Here is a 14,945-nt window from a genome sequence, read left to right as displayed (position 1 = left end):
AACCTGTGGTCTCTAACTGAAAGAAGACAGATGATCTCTGCAAAACAACTTGAAATTTCCACCATCTACTGATAACTTTATAGATGGCCAGTGCTTGAAATAAAAAAGAATCCTACCGATTTCAGGGTAAAAAGGTTCATGATTAAGGTAACTGACTAAAAGAAATGTTTATTCACCTTAACTCGATCTCCACTATATACAGTTACCAAACTTTGTGGATGGTTTGCATATGGGCATGGAAAACCCTCTTGATCATGGTGTCACTGTGACAAAAGAAAAATGGTTTATGCACAGTAATATTAGTTTACATCACAGGATTACTTGTAGCTTGGGTAAGAAAGAAGCCTATTGTTTTTGAGGTCAGACATCAAGTTCACCATGACTGAAAGAAAAATAGTCTCTGAACACAAATTTCAGTTATCAAACATGTACCTTGCTCAAAGTTTGTGGAGGACTTGAATATTGGGTTAGAAATAAGCGTCTTGATTTTGGAGTAATGAGGTCAAGGTGATTGTGACAGAAGAAAAAAACTTGAGTACCTTGAATTAACTCTCGTTTTTTGTGTGGCTTATTAGTGCATCACATGTATCCATCTTCAACCTGCATTTGAACCTCCAAACTGCATATACCCATGCCTAGCTCAGCTTTCATAAAATTTCTCATGATGAACATGCACTCAACTCAAAATTGTATCCCTCTGTAATATTTTTATCAGACCCAGAATTACCAGCCTGTTTTAAAACAATTTGAATGCAGGCATCCTATCATAGTTAATAAACAATTGTTCTTCTGAATTTTACCCAAGATATTTTGACTTGGTATTTATCTTGTAAATAACCTTCACTTTTAGAAACAAGTTTGTTTTTTTTTAGATGAATAAAAAGTGTGAAGATAGAGAAAAGAGAAATTCATTCCATAGAGATAAAGTTCTTAAGCATTCAGACAAAAAGTCAAATTCTGAGTGGCAGGGTTATCCTGTCAAAATCAAATGTAAGTAATTTATTGCATTTAAGTTTGACTAGTGAAAAAACTAATTAATTACATATTGTAATGTCACACTCGAGGCATTGATATTGATTCATGTTAATCAAACCTGTCATTAAGATAATTTCCTTAACATGGAGCAAAAGTTATAATTTTTTATCAGATCATTTTGTTTCAAGGAGTTACGGATGAGGAAGTAAAACATGGTCAAATTGATTTGCTTTAGGGTCTCTGTGTCTATGTTTTTCAATAATACTGGTACAGCAACTGTTGTTGATGACACAAAAAAAAATTCTTCTTTCCACCACTATTTTCTCCATCCTATTGACAAGTTAGATACAAAGTTTCAAATATTGGATGCAATTAACAGTTTGCTAGAGGGTGACACTAATGTTTGTTGCAATAAATGAAAAAATTCTGTCTCCATGGATTGGAAATGTTTACTGCAGGTGATTCACTTTGCATGCCATTGCTTGTCAGATATGTCAAAAATGTATGTTAAATTTGAATGACATTTTTTATGTAGTTTCATGGTGTCCATATTCATTAACATGTACCTAATAAACAAACCATTTTCCCATCATGTCAATCAAATGCAAAATATTTCTTTTAAACGTTTGAACAGAACTGTCAAATAAAGGAATTAACTGCTAGATTTTCGTGTAATAAATTGCTGTTATTTATTCAGATGATAAATATGTATAGAAATAAAGAGACTCAACTGTAATTCACTTCGGAATGGCCTTCTCATTCAAAATGGCTTTTCCATCATGAATGTGAAACTTCTATAAATCGTATTCATGTGTATTATTTTTGTCCATTTTTGCCTATAAATATAATCAGAGTATACTTACGAAGCATGAAATGATGTATAGATGTAGTCTGAGTATATGTACAGGGCATGAAAAGACAGGTATATAAATATAATAGAGTATACTTATAGGGCATGAAAAGATGGGTTTAAATAAATTCAGAGTACATGTCCAAGGCATAAAAAGACAGGAATAAATGTATGTGTGTGTGATTTGAATTTTTAACGTAGCTTTTTAAAAAAATCAGTCATATCGCTACAGTGTCTGCAGTGTGGTATTTTAGAGTGAAGTCTAGCACTGGGGCATCATGCTTCAGACATGTAGCATGATGTCCCACCCAGTCACATTATTCTGACACCAGGCAGACCAGTCCCAACACTAACCTCTTAATGCTGAGCGCCAGCGAGGCAGCTGTTAGTACCATTTTTGTAAGTCTTTGGTAGGGCTCGGCGGGGGTTTGAGCCTGCAACCTCACACATCTGAGGTGGATGCTCTAACCACTAGGCCACCAGAGCAATCAGTATAAATGTAATCATAGTATATTTACAGGGCTTGATAAGACGTATAAATATAATCAGAGTATACTTATAGTCATGCAAAGACAGGTATAAATGTAATCAGAGTATACTTATAGGCATGAAAAGACAGGTATAAATGTAATCAGAGTATACTTATAGTCATGAAAAGACAGGTATAAATGTAATCAGAGTATATTTATAGTCATGAAAAGACAGGTATAAATGTAATCATAGTATATTTACAGGGCTTGATAAGACGTATAAATATAATCAGAGTATACTTATAGTCATGAAAAGACAGGTATAAATGTAATCAGAGTATATTTATAGTCATGAAAAGACAGGTATAAATATAATCAGAGTATACCTATAGGCATGAAAAGACAGGTATAAATATAATCTGAATATATTTACAGGGCTTGATAAGACGTATAAATATAATCGGAGTATATTTATAGTCATGAAAAGAAACATATAAATATAATCAGAGTATACTTATAGGCATGAAAAGACTGCATTTATCATTAAAGTATGCCATATTTGTCTGTATATAATTCATTTTTTTCAGGAATAGGAGTTGTCACTTGAAATAACCAATTTCAAATTTTCAAAAATTTCTTTCCCCATACATTTTATCAAACATTTTCATATATCATATTCTTCTATGGTGTGAACAAGAAATAAAAATGAATACTATTGATGAAAACCTTTTGCAGTGTTTTATAGCATGCAGCAGATTTTATGGCAATATATGACATCTTTCGGTTTGATTTTTGTGTGTGTGGACCTTACATTTATTATCAACAATTTGCAGCTGTAACATACCCCATAAAATAGAAAAGTCATTTTATCATTTGTTTGTTGTCCGTTGTCTTTTTATTTCAGATGCTACTGTTCATTTTGTACATATGCATAGTCATCATAAAAATGTAAACAGGTTGTATATTAAATAAACTGAACACCAGCCAAGAGTCTTCAGATTTTTCTTTTAAATAGTTTTCAAAGCAGCTATTATTGATTGCATATAAATTGGAAGCTATTTAAATTGGTAATTATTAATTTATCTAGAGATTTATGGATCCACTTGCATGACTCTAATTTGGTTCGGGCAAGCTCTAGTTTGTATGGTGCTTTCCCATGGGCATGTCCAAAATATTGAGAGAGGGATGCAGGCTATTTTACCAACAATAGGTCATTTTTAATTCCTAATGCTTTCTGTTCTACCAGTTTCATACTGTGTGATCTCACCACATACCTTATAACATAACCTGTATTTAATATTTATATGTAACACATTCTAAGTAACTAGCAACAGTTTTTTTTGAACTACTGCATGTGTCATTTCCATCTTGTAGTCACCGCTCCGGTGGCCTAGTGGTTAGAGACTCCATTGTGGCCATTTTGAAAATCATATTGTATCTAGTCCATTAATGTATGACCAAAGTAAGATGGGGTTTTATTCCTACATAAAAAGGCACTGATCTGACATAGGTTATCATCATGAAAATCAAAAATGATTGCAACTAATCCATTAATGGATGGCCATAACAACAAGGGATTTTTCCTAAAAGATTTGTGATATCTAGTTAGTTCTAAATAAATATGATGCCAGTCAGACCTCCAACATGATTCCATACTATCTTGAAATTCTTGTCTTGGTTTGTCATATAGGCAGGAGTGCTCAAATAGGCAGGGGGTTTCCACTTCAAGATTTGTGATGTCAGCTTGGTCCTTAATAGAATGCTGCTATCAAGCTGTCAGATCTCAAACAGAATAACCATCTTGAAGGATGGTAATATGACATGTCATTTTCACTAATATACTCCTCAGTCTGTTTAGTTGGTTGTAAATGAAAATGGTGCACAAATGACCTATCTACCAAAAATAACTGTTTTCTTACAATATGAAGTCTTTCCAGTATTAAAATTGTGCCAATACAAACACAAAATGGCTGCCTTGATAACCATCCTGAAAATTTTTATATGGCTACTTCTCCAGAATGTACAGTTGTATTAAGTTTCATTAACATGTTATACAGTACCATGTAGCAAGTTCAAATGAAAATAACCTTCAGCTGACCTTCAACTTGACACCATAGCAGTCTCAAATTTTTTACCATTACAACACTTAAACAAATGGTGGCATTGACAAGTTTTTTTTATATTCATACACTTTTTCCAATTTTGTTGACTTTGAATGAATGATGCTATTCGGACCACAAACATCTTCACTTTTGCCGAGTGGTCTAAAGCGCTCTCCGTTACGGATCACTGCCATCTCACCTCTGTCTGCGTGGGTTCAAGTCTCGGATTCGGCTAATGTGGGTATATGAGAAAGCTTGCCAGTAGCTTCTCGTGGGTCAGTGGTTCTTTCCGGAGTTTTCCCAGTTCTTCCTCCACCATTAATACTGGCCGCTACGTATAGCCTATCGTGTGCTGAAAAATGGCGTTAAACTCCACAACAACAACAACATCTTCAATTTTGTGGAGGATTTTGGAAAATTAGGTCTAACTGACTTCGGAGTTAAGCTGAGGGTATTTTGTACTTCCTAAAACTTGTGAACCACAAGGACAGCAGCACTCTGACATTGAAGGTCAATGGTCATGACTTGGTTTGTAAGATTAATAACACAAACAAGCACAATAAATATCTAAAAGGTACCTTTAACTACTTTTTTTCTTCCAAACTTAGCATATGGTTATATTTTGAAATAGCCTAAGGCAATTTCAGTGATAATAATAATACATGTAATAATAATAATAATGAAGACTTTGTATAGCGCCTAATCTTTAGAAGCTCTAAGCGCTTTACAACATTAGACAACACCTATAACATAAAAAAACATATATTAATATGATTACAAAAACAAACACCATGAAATTAGAAGAAGAAAAAAAGCACGCTGAGAATATTTAAGGTAGGAAACATTATTAGGTCTTTAAGTTTGTTCTTGCAGTTGAAATGAGTGAGTTTTGAGAGCACTCTTGAATGGGATCACTTTGTCATTGTGTCTAAGTTCAGTGGGCAATTCATTCCACGTTGCTGGGCTCTGGTATGCAAAGAATATTGTCCATATGACTTTACTTTCATAGTGGGAATAATGAGTATACGATTGATCTTTGTAAATATGTTAAAAGTGTTGTCTTGACAAATATCCTTGTGTGGGGAAAATATAAAACAAATTTTGTTATCAATAACCTAATCATAATATTAATCTATTTCTTATATGTATTTTAATGCATATAGTAAAGTATGCCATTTCTTGCTTGTGACTGTAGGGGCATTTGGTTATCGAGACAAAAAGAAATCTAAACTAATTTTTTTAATAGTTATTTGCACTTAAATTGTTGACCCTTTGAATGAATGAGCATTCAGACAGTGAACCTTTCCTTCATACCATTGAACCTTCAAAATCATGAAATGTAACAAATTTTGTTACTTACTGGCAGGAAAATTTAATTTTCTTTTTCCTTCATGATGCTATAACGTCTAGTATGGTATTGCTTTTTGGTTGATTTTTAATGTTTTAATTCTGAAGACAGCCTAAATATGTGGATATGTCAAAATATGTGGTTGCCAAAAAAGTAAAATTGGGTAAATAGGTATTTTAGTGTTATTTTTTAAACTCACATTGGTAAAAGAAATTCTTCCAAACTGAGTCACCAAAAACTTTCATGGCATAAACATCTTTTTGACTTGATGCGAACAATGAAGCAACAAACTGAAGAAGGCTTGGCAATCGGGGAAGTAGTACCATAATAGCAGAGTTGTATCTTTGTTACTACTCTCAGTCACAACCTTTTTCCCACCATGGCTTTGTCCTCACATCATACATGCATGCATGTGAATCCATTCATGAACCTGTGATTGTTATCCATGTGTGTATCCAATCAAAGTTAAAAATAATGAGGATAGTCATATGGAACGGAAGATTTCAACCTAGATTGTTTAGGTTTTGTGACCAGTATGGATATATCGTCTTTAGCTAGGAAACGTAATGTATATCAATGACCCTATGATCTCCATCAATGGAAGTCCAACTTGACTTTACAACGTTGTCAAAAATGTGTTATTTGAAGGGAAAAAATTGTTGATGTATGGATTGTTTTTTATTTGTTGATTGCTTGTTGGTTGAATAAAAATGTAGTTTAAAAAAATGATTGACTGGTTTATTTTTTAAAAAAATGAATAGTGTATAAGATATGTGCTCTTTCACTTCTCTCTATCCCTCTACATTATATTAGCTATAGCGTTCCTACCAAAGAATGCAGGGATGTTTTCTATCAGGTCCACACTTGAGACATAAAGTGAAGCAGTCATCAAACTGACCATCCATTGTTGACTCCTCAACAGATAAACATGTCTTCAAAATTAGCCCAAGTGCATTTGCATTGTGCCAGGCAAAACCTGATGCAAAAGCCAGAAGAAATAGAAAATGTCAGGATGCTTAAAGTGGCACAAGACCTAATAGAAAATGTCAGGATGCTTAAAGCGGCACAACACCTAATAGAAAATGTCAGGATGCTTAAAGCGGCACAAGGCTTCATAGAAAATGTCAGGATGCTTCAATTGGCACAAGACCTAATAGAAAATGTCAGGATGCTTAAAGCGGCACAAGACTTCATAGAAAATGTCAGGATGCTTCAAGTGGCACGAGACCTAATATAAAATGTCAGGATGCTTAAAGCGGCACAAGACCTAATAGAAATTGTCAGGATGCTTAAAGTGGCACAAGACTTCATAGAAAATGTCAAGATGCTTTTAGTGGCACAATACCTAATAAAAAATGTCAGGATGCTTAAAGCGGCACAAGACTTCATAGAAAATGTCAGGATGCTTAAAGTGGCACAAGACCTAATAGAAAATGTCAGGATGCTTAAAGTGGCACAAGACCTAATAGAAATTGTCAGGATGCTTAAAGTGGCACAAGACTTCATAGAAAATGTCAAGATGCTTTTAGTGGCACAATACCTAATAGAAAATGTCAGGATGCTTCAAGTGGCACAATACCTAATAGAAAATGTCAGGATGCTTAAAGCGGCACAAGACTTCATAGAAAATGTCAGGATGCTTAAAGCGGCACAAGACCTAATAGAAATTGTCAGGATGCTTAAAGTGGCACAAGACTTCATAGAAAATGTCAAGATGCTTTTAGTGGCACAATACCTAATAGAAATTCTCAGGATGCTTAAAGCGGCACAAGACCTCATAGAAAATGTCAGGATGTTTCAAGTGGCACAAGATCTCATAGAAAATGTCAGGATTCTTACCCATCAATGACTCGTCAACTACAAGAACATGAGTAGAATAGCAAAACTAATTGAACTCCAGAGGCACCTGGAATATGCCAATCGCCTGCTGGATGAGCTGGCCATGAAAGTGATCCAGGAGGAAGCCAAGATAGAAGAAGAGGAGAAAAAGAAGAAAAAGAGGAGGAAAAGGAAAAGAAAGGACATATTCTTCCTCACCTGATGATGAGACTGAGCTGCGAAGTGAAGCCAGTGGTGAGGACACCTCCACAGCACCAAGCACCACAACCACTACCACCGAGACCCACTGTCCCTCAGATAGAGAACTGGCACAAGGAATTGGAGAGGCAGCGGCAAGAGTGGGAGCCTCAGCTACATCCACAGGCACAACCAAGAAGGAGGAGGGAAAGAGCCTTCAGAATCCCTCAAACAGAAAATTGGGGTTCTGAAGCCACTCAAGCTGCCTTCACACTCCCAACAACAATAAATTGGGAGAATGATTGGAGCCAGCGTTGCACACATGGTGCTCGACCTGAGAGGTGCAATCATTAAGTAGGTGCATCTGGAATTTAAAAAACAGCCCTTATCAGGATTAACCAGACCTGTAGAAAAGAGAGACTGATCACATTGCCAAATAATATGTTAGTGTTTGTTTGTAGTGTGTGTGTGTGTCTTTACCTTAACAGCAAACCATGTCCCTAAACTAATGTTTGTTTTGTGTGAAAGTGGAGTAGTGTGACTATAAACACTAACTCCTTTGCTTGATGTAATAGTGTATGTCTTTTTTCCCATAAGAAAAAATCCCTTATCCCTATTCTAATGAGTGTTTGTTTTGTGTGAAAGTGGAGCAGTGTAAGACATAAGCACCAACTCCCTTGACTGGTGTAATTGTAGGTGAAAGTTTGGGTTTTCAATAAAAATTGTCCTTCTCAACTATGTCTTGGTAGGAAGTATAGAGGGTTTTGTTGATAATAGTGTGTTGGTTTGTAAAAAAAGGTAAAGAACAGTTTCTTTTCAGTAGGCATTATTATCTCTTGTAGTTTATGGGTATGTGATATGTGTAGTTGGTGAGAGGGGATGTTTTCGTTCACGTCCATATTTAAGGTATATAAAGTTAGCGTTTGTCAATCGCGCCATTCATCACTGAATTCTCAATGATGGCTAGCAACAACCTAAACAAGATGCAGAAGTTGCAAGAGGTTATGGATGATTTAGGGATGGTGGAAGAAATGTTAGTAAGGTTGGAGTATGGATGTTATAGCCCCTACAATGTCAAGATGGAGATACATAATTTGAGGAAAGCCAAAGAAAGATTAAGGGAAATGATAAAAGAGGAAATGGAGGAAAAAGAATAGAATAGAAGATAATGACAAATTAATAAAAGAGGAGGAGAGTGAGAATAGGAAACAAAAGGATGAGCAGGAGGAGGAAAAAGATGGAAAAAAAAGAAGAAATATGTCCTTGAAAAGATGAGGTGTTGGTGGCGATGAAGAAGGAGAGAGAGAAATTTGAAGAAAGCTAAACGGCCCTTTTCATAGCCACTCATATGTCTTGACAACATGTCTATTTTCTCTTGCCTATTTTTGTTTTGTTGCTTGTATAGTTATTAGTTTGATAGATTTATGTCTGATCGATGAATCTATGTTTGTATGATAGATCTATGTCTCTATACATGTCTCTATGTCTATGTCTCTATTGTATTTGTCCCTACCTAGAATAGTGTGTATTCAGGTTAGCCACTTACAATTCTGTTCCTAACTACTCCTCTCGATTGTGGTCAGCCACTTGCAACACTGTTGCCACTGTTTCCCCAGTGTCTAGTACCATGATGTCACCATATTAAATTCCCCTTCTCTCTCTAAAGTCCCATCAATTTTCAAATCCTATCTAGTGCCTCAGATAGTCCCATGTTCAGATCCTATCTAGTACACCCAGACAGTCCCACCATGTTAAATTACCATATAGTGCCCTATAGTACAACCCCCTGTCTGCCCTAATATGCCCCCATTTGCCTATAGTATCCCCATTAACTACTTACATTTATTAAATTTAAATTTAGGTGCTTGTGATTGATGTGCCTTTTCACAAACATACTCAGCAACCTCCATAGAAATAGTAGATGCAATACTTTTTTGTTTGTCCTGATGATAGTTTTGTTCATCCTGAATGTGACATCCTTTTTTTTTTCTTCAACCATCTAATATGGCAAGTATATCAGCTTTTCTTGCACCTCCTGTTATTCGTATATTACGCTCACATACAAACTGTTTCAGCCGTATTGTTGCTGCTGCTGCTGCTGTTGTTGCTACTGTTTATTGACCGGTGGTGGGGCAGGTTGATCCAGTGCAACCATAGGTCTTAATAATTCATCATGTTAGTTTTTTTAATGCCGCTTTGTATTCGCATTCCATGCTGTTGGGCTGTTTGTTTTAGCTAATGCACAGTTGGCATGCTTATATAAGAGGTAACCTTCCCTAATTAAGAAATCCATCAGTAACTTTTAATATTGTACTTTACAAATATCAGACTATGCAATTACTTCAATCCTAGCTATTATTTCATTTATTTCTGTGCCGGTTTTGTTTATTTCTGTATCTGTTTCTTTTACTTCTGTATCAGTCACAAGCGACTGTGCCAATCTCTGACATCATGCATGATAATATTCATGAACAGGTGCATGATAATATTCACGAACAGATCCACCTTGTCAGAAAATTGATTATGTTGATTTTAGTATGATGCCCCATTTAAGACATGGTTGAGCACAGCCCAGTATGTGACAGCAGAAAATGTGTTTTACAATATTCATAAGGACATTCTCCCCCAGAGTTATATATTTTCCAAGGCATACACCTTTACATTTATGTGTGTGTGTGTGTGTGTCTGTGCATGGTTTGGACTTTTAGCAAAGCTTTATTAATTTTGTAGTCATATTGTTACCATGTCTGCAGTGTGTCAGTTTATAGTGATGTCTAGCATTGGGGCATAATGCCGCAGATGTTTAGCACGATGTCCCACCCAGTCACATTATCCTGTCATTAGGCCGACCAGTCCTAACAGTAACCTCTTAATGCTGAGCATAAAACAAAGCAGGTGCTAGTACATTTTATAAGTATGACTTGGTCGGGGTTCGAACCCACTTAGGCCACCGGAGCAGTCCTTTTACATTTGTTGCATCCCAATGCCATTGAGCTTTATATATATATATATATATATATATATATATATATATATATATATCATTTACAACTTAGTGTTCTAGAAATAAACATTTGACCCTTATCCTGTTTCTTTTATTGTGCCTTATTTTTTATATTTATATTTATTTATATATTTTTTTATATATATTGTTGTTTACTTTAAAAATTACTAAATCTTGCCTTACATCTTGAGGCAGAACCAGTCTTATTATTGTGTTCATTTTTTTTATTTGGGTGGAATTAATTATTCAAATTATTATTCACTGGAATTACAAAGTGCTCATCAATAATGTTTTTGAACAGAAACTTTAATTTTGAATAATAGTGTATTCAGACAAGGACATTTTTGGACTACATTTTTGTGAAACAACAAAAGACTTTGTACATCATCACACTCCAGGCCATTGGCACATTACTACGTCCGAGACTACAGACAAAAAAGACGAACTCAGTATTGGAACTTATTTGGATTACCACTGGAATTCACTTGCAATTTTATACATTTGTACTTGTGGCAAATCAACAGTGAAACCAACAAGCTTTCACAATGTCATCTTAAGTGGAGAACTTTATTTTAAGTCCTACCCAGGAAAGGCAAGAGTCATTGAAAAAGGATGAATTACTCCAGCTTACCAGACAATATGATCTCTCTGAAGCAAAGACTTCTTTAATGAAGCATGAAATAAAAAAATAATTTGGGTCCAATATTTAGTGGGAAAAAATGGGGGGGGGGAGTAATGGCTTTTCGGTTTGATCAGTAAGTCTCTACCTGGTTCTGACATGAAATTTACAAAATTCAAATTAAAACAAAAAATGGAAAAATAGAGTTAAGAAAGCTTCAGCTTCTGAAAGAGAAAAGGAGCAAATGCAGTTGGAGAAAGAATAAAAAAAGAGAGAACGAGAGAGAATAATGCAACTGGAGAAAGAGGAAAGAAAGAGACAATGCAGCTACAAAAAAAGAGAATTGTAATTGCAGAAAGAGGAGAGAGAAAGAGACAGAGATGATATGCTAATACAAATGCAGAGAGAAAAAGAGAGGGTAATATATATGTAGAGAGAAAGAGAAAAGGAAGAAAGGAAAATGATATGTTGTGCCAACATTAACTCAGCCAGGAAATGAAAGGCCTACTCGACTGATATTGAACAAGGACACACTTGTCCGTGTAACAGATATATGGTGAAGATGAGTATGATTGTTTCAAACACAAATAAATGGCACAATCAGTTATGATTCTAAGTGAATGTGGTGTCCCAAAATGCACAATTGTCAGAGATTTAAATGTTCTCCAAATACATATTTTCTCTGACTGTATTTCAGTTGTTCAAGAAAAAACAGGTAATCGGTTAGAAGTTTATGTGTATGTTGCACCTGACCAAGGCCAGCCTGTCAAGCAATTATACTTCATGATCAATTATACTTTGTGATCCCATTATTAATAGAACAACTATGATTGACCCTCAATGTTAATGACGTGGAGAAAAAAAAGACGCAGAACAACTGAGATGAAACCACAAAGTGGACTGTCCCACTCGTAAAATATAAACATATGTGTGTGGTTGTTGTTGATGCTCTTTGCAGAATTGCTACAGCAACCTCCCTTGGTCTGGGTGTGTCAGAATTCGTGACTTTGTTAGCTATTATAGGCACTCCAGTCAGAATTGTTGTTGGAGCTATAACAAATATTGACCAGTAAGACTGGCTGTGCTGGTTAAATAAGCTGCATTCACAAATACATGTCTCTTTAGAACTTCTTGCAGCAGCACAAAATGGTCTCAACACAATTAACAAGCTGAACATGATCACTTTTAAGGATATAATGATTAGCATGACACCTAGTTTTAAAACCACCGGCAACTATGACATGGACATGGAGCATTTATGACTCTAAAGTAATGTTTGCCAGTACAACTATGGTTCCAAATCCTGAAACCATATTGTTCACTCGTATGATTTTGCAACTGAGTAGGATGATAATAGCAGTTTTGTTGGTTTCTGATCTAGGTTTAAGTCTTCTACTCACATAATTATCCTCTATGGAAACTCTGAAGTTTTGAAATTTTGTATAGACAAGTTACTTCTAATTTCTGTTGGTAAATATGTAAAAGGCAAAATGCAATTTTGAAACAAGTAATTCTACAGAATAGGAACCAAATGGTCAAGTGCTGATGGTGTCATTGTTAATAACAAAAGGTGTAATTAATCCATTTTAAATAACTATAAATCTGATTATGCAAGGAATGGAAGACAATAAAAATATAAATGGAAAAATTTATACTAACTGTATAGATTAGTTCACAAGTTTTTCTGTCACTGATTTTTCTGATATGTGAATCAAATAATGGAATACCTGTGGTTGTACAGTATGATTTACTTATCTCCAGGTACAGTGTTGTACTATGTTATTAGTTTGCACCTGAGCTTTTAACTTCAAAAGTGTACATGTCAACATACACATATCTAGGATAACTTTTTATGACCATTTGTGACATAAAAAAACACAAAAATGGTATTTAATAATTATTACAAAATAGTACAGTTTAAATTAAAGATAAAAAATCTTAATGTATAATTCAGTAATAATTTTTTATTTTGCCTGTTCTTGAAACAACAGCCAGAATGATGCTTTCTCAAGTTTCCATTACCCCTCTATGATGCTGTGATTAGACTGACAAAAGTAATCATAAATTATGGGTAACCATCAGAACTTGTGCAATTGTGTTTCACCTCAGTCAGGTTGGAATGCCATTCTGCCCCTAATTTGCTGAAGTTTATCATTCTTTTCACTGCAGGGATTACAATGTCACTCACTTCAGTCCAGTTGGAATGCCATTCTGCTAATAATTTACTGAAGTCTTTCACTGCAGGGATTACGAAGCCACTGACTGCATATGATTATTAAAAATGTATTTTTACATAAACTACATCAGAAATAAGGACGTGAATACACCTGAAAATTCCAAGAACATAGTACTGAAAAACTTAATTAGACTCACTGCACAATTATAGTACTGTCATTCTGTTAATATAAAATTTAATTTGGCATCATATATCATATATTATCATCGTTAGAACAAGGAACTATTTATAATTAATAGAATGATGACTTTTGTTTTCATTATAAAAAAGCAAGCAAATTGCTACTGAAAAGATGATTATTTATCTCTCTCTGTGAACCTCTTTAGAGCATGCTCACAGGAGTCATAAATAGTAAACCACACCCCATTTAATGAGACCATGGAAGTCATTGGATGCGTCTCTTGGAAAAGCATGGTGTGCTGAGCTATTTTCTGCAAGATGCAGCCGCAACTCCATCAGGAAGTGGTAAACAATAGTGGTGGCTATTTTTCTCTTAATTGTCTCAAACCTCTCCACCCCCATCTCACCCCATTTTGAAAAATTGCATGAAATGTATTGTACTGGTAAAGTACCTACATTTGGTATTGCTCTGTAGTACTTCCCAATAAGTTTGCACTTAATGAGTTTTATAACAGTGAGAAACTGAACTTACTGTAAAGTGTGTAAAATGTCACTCAGAGTGATCTACTTTTCAAACTGTGGCGAATTCAGGCATATACATAGTTGATCTCAAATGGCTAATGATTTAATACTGAATTGAGTCAGTTGAATAATTTCCCGTTTTTGTGAGATGCAGCTAGCAAAAGATGGAAATTTTTCAACAAGTTTAAACTTAAATCACTACCCATTTGAAATTATGACACAGTTTTTGTTTTAGTAGAATGCATTTAGACTGAAAGAACAAATGATTTTGGCTTTTCTATTAATTCTGACCCAGTATGTACTATTAATACATCTACATTTATACATCTTCATTTATACATCTACATCAAGCTAAACTGAATTTATTTAGTGCTTATCCCAATTTCTGCAAAAATACAAGTCTCTGACAAAGATTTGATGCACAGAAAACTATGAGTTGAAATTTCTCAACAACTGCTGACGGACAATCTATTAGCAGTGATGAATATGTATTTATAATACCAAGTTGATTTATATGCTAGTTCTGAACGGAGTCAAAGGCTTATTTAGTTTTCAAACTTCCCAACAGTTATGAAATTAATACTTTCATTAACCATATAATCTGCACTATTCTAATGGCAATTTTTGGTTTGTGCACTTTTATAATTTTCAATTTTATTAGTGAAATAAAAAAATAAAAACTA

Source organism: Sinohyriopsis cumingii, chromosome 11 (assembly GCF_028554795.1).
Source record: "Sinohyriopsis cumingii isolate HCF-2022 chromosome 11, ASM2855479v2, whole genome shotgun sequence".
NCBI lineage: Eukaryota > Metazoa > Mollusca > Bivalvia > Unionida > Unionidae > Sinohyriopsis > Sinohyriopsis cumingii.
Note: the sequence above shows the minus strand (reverse complement) of the source record.